Consider the following 2,916-nt stretch of genomic DNA (forward strand, 5'->3'; position numbering starts at 1 on the left):
CCTTCTCCAGACCCTTTAGAGCAGGCCCACCACTGGAAAGTTCACCTCTAGAACCATGGGCGATCCCAGTGCCAACCACACACACTGAGCCCAGGAGACCCAGGTGAGGGTAAATTATCCTTCACTAGGTTTTCCTAGACCTTTGGCTTTGTTTCCAGAAATCAGGGGTGGGGAATGGGGGCACCTTCCTTCTGACTCAGTGCCTCTTCACACTTTTCAAGGCCACTCTGAGAGCCAAAAATTAGAGTTCAAAAGAAAGGCTCTGAAGCAGAGGGGCAAGAAGGTGGTCAGCCTTTAGTGTACCAGTAACAGAACCAAAGGGGCTCCTTGCTCCACTGGTTAGGGGAGGCACTGGGTGGGGAGGTAGGATGTTCTCTGTCCCCCTTCTATAAGTCCTAGGCCACATCTGTCTATGCCAGTCCCTCATCAACCTGCTTCACCTTCTGGTAGATGTTAGATGTTTACCTCTTTCCTCCCAGACTCTTTGAACCAAATCCCAGTCACCCTCGGTTTCTTCTCCTGGGCGCTTCTAGACTGTTGATCCTTTTGTAACTCCAACCTCCCTCAGGAAAGAGCTCTGCTAGCTCAGTTCCTAGCTTTCTACTCAGCCCTCTGTAGTTATCTCTGCAAACAAGTGTCTCCAGCCGCTACACATAAATATGCCTGTTTGGAGATAGACTGGCCTAAGTCCCCATACACACACATCATGAGATAATTACGTCTTATATACATACACATATCTCTACAGAGTTATATTCAAAAATGTCTATAACTCTAGAGTCTAGACCGAGATAGCAGCATGTACATATAGGAGTATAATTACTTATGTCTATTTTTATAACTATGTGGTTATAAATAGATATGCCTATATATAGTGATAATAATATAGAAATATCCCCACAGCCATATACGGCTCTAAGTGGATGCTCTAACTACTCTGTATCACAATCAATAAGTATATATCTCTTGATACATAATTCTAACAATATACATTTATCTATATAGCTGCTCAGAGATATAAATCTGTCAGGATATCAAATGTCCATAAAGCTGGATGGCTATAAGAGAGTCATATATTTTCCCGTATATAAATCTGCTTCTGCAACTGTTGTATATGCACAAATACAATGGAAATAATTATATTTTCCTGAAGCATAAATCTGTAAACACAAGTACAGCACATTTAGGTATGGTTAGAAGTAGAGCAATATTTTGTAGACATCCGTCTGTCAATAGAGCCACCGGTGCTTCCAAACGGAGAGAGTTATAGAGGGAGTTATAAATAAACTCTCCAGATGTGAATGGATCCGTAGAACTAGATGTAAACATGGCTCCAAGCTGTTCTTTCTTCTTTGTAAGACATTACTGAAGAGAGCCACAGCACACAGGGCAGAGGGCTAACGTGCTGGGGTAATGGTACCCCCTCATGGAGGGTCAGAAGTCTCTGGACTTTAGGGAGCCAAGCAGGAGTAGGTAGGAGGCGGTGGTGGCTCCCAACGAAGCACAGAAGCCCCTGGATCAATTTCCCAGGCAGGTGGAGAGGCCTAAGGGGAGGGGGGGGGGATGAAAAAGCAAAAAGCTGGCTAGAGTCCTTTAGCTTATCTCTTGGGCCCTATCATCTTTCTTTAGGGAATCTCCAATCGGCCTGGGAGCTCACCAAATCTAAGGTAGCCCAGTTTGAGGTTTGAACAATCCGGGCTCCAGCCTTGCTTGGCCGCCTTCACTTCGGCAGCCACAGCGCTGCCTACGATTTGAAATCTGGGCCTTTCTCTGAGCCCGGCGCACAGCTTTGGCTTTGACCTGTTTTGTTTTATTTCGCTCCATTGCTATTTTGTTGAGCTGATAATCGCAGGGTCCTTCCTCCACCCGATGTTGTTCAAATTCGAGGGATCCAGGAAGGATTCTTCAATCTTTGCGTGTGACTCAGTGGATCGCACGTCCCTCCAACTCCTTTCAGACCAAACTGGTCACCGGCTGTTGAAAAAGAATCCAAAGCGCCGGGCAGGTTTGTGACACCACTCTCTGAGAAGTTCTCCTGCTCGCCCGCTGCAGTCTTAGCTTTTCCTTTTTGCTCTTTTAAAAAGTTGACTAGTGTGTGGTGTTGTATTTTTCCTTTTTGACCCCCTTTCCTCAGCGCAGTTGTTTTTCGTTAGAACCGAAACTGTGGGGCGGCTTCCTTCCCGTGAATTCCGTATCCCTACACCTCTGACTCCCACTTCCCCCTGATTAATTAATTACTAAAATGATCAGAAATCTGTACCTGGAGAGAATGAGGTAGACATAGCAGGAATCCAGACCCGGTCTTCGCTTCCTTCATGAAAATCACTTGGCTCCAAGTTCGGGAAAGAAAAATTCAACGCGCCTCAGCTCTCCGTACTTTTTGAAAAAGGCTATAAGAAGAGAACTTTCCGGGGGAGCTATGTGCAGGAGTTCCCTCCTTAGGCGGCAGCGGCTCTTTCCAGACCCCGGCGGCCATAAATATTTTTTCTGTTTCCCTCTCGGCTACTCTTCCCCGGCACTTCTGCGTCCCAACGGCCCCACCGACTTCGGCTAACGCCTCATCCATCTCTGCCCCTCGGATAGACTCTGCGCGTTTGGCCTCCTCTTTAAAGCAGGGACTCCTGGAGTCCCCAAAGCCACTAAGCCCACATATGTGTGAGGGCCCCCTTTCTGCTTGCACAAAGCAAGCTGGGGCGGGGGGGGGGAACGGGACAAAAATGAGTGGCCTCCAGATCTTCCTCCCGTTGTCTAGACCCAGTCTGGAGAGAAGGGGTCCCAGAGCCAGACCCTTCAGAGCATTTCAAGTAACTAACTTCCTGCCTTCTGTCTTTCCCTTTAGAGTCTGTGGTGGTGATTCCTTCCTTCCCCTGCTCCCTCTTCAAACTATCCCCTTTGGTATTTTATTGCTATCCTACT

The 2,916-nt window shown here is 47.3% G+C and overlaps 1 long non-coding RNA gene across 1 annotated transcript; it reads right to left on the reverse strand.

Moving 5' to 3' along the window:
* Nucleotides 1-1,055: 1,055 nt before the first annotated feature.
* LOC103159693 lies at nucleotides 1,056-2,698 on the reverse strand. Its single transcript, XR_003481458.2, has 2 exons — nucleotides 2,261-2,698; nucleotides 1,056-1,974 (listed from the first exon to the last, which is right to left on the reverse strand). It is a non-coding gene; the product is annotated as an uncharacterized LOC103159693 (long non-coding RNA).
* Nucleotides 2,699-2,916: the final 218 nt, after the last annotated feature.

This window comes from Cricetulus griseus, chromosome 2 (genome assembly GCF_003668045.3).
Source record: "Cricetulus griseus strain 17A/GY chromosome 2, alternate assembly CriGri-PICRH-1.0, whole genome shotgun sequence".
Taxonomy (NCBI): Eukaryota; Metazoa; Chordata; class Mammalia; order Rodentia; family Cricetidae; genus Cricetulus; species Cricetulus griseus.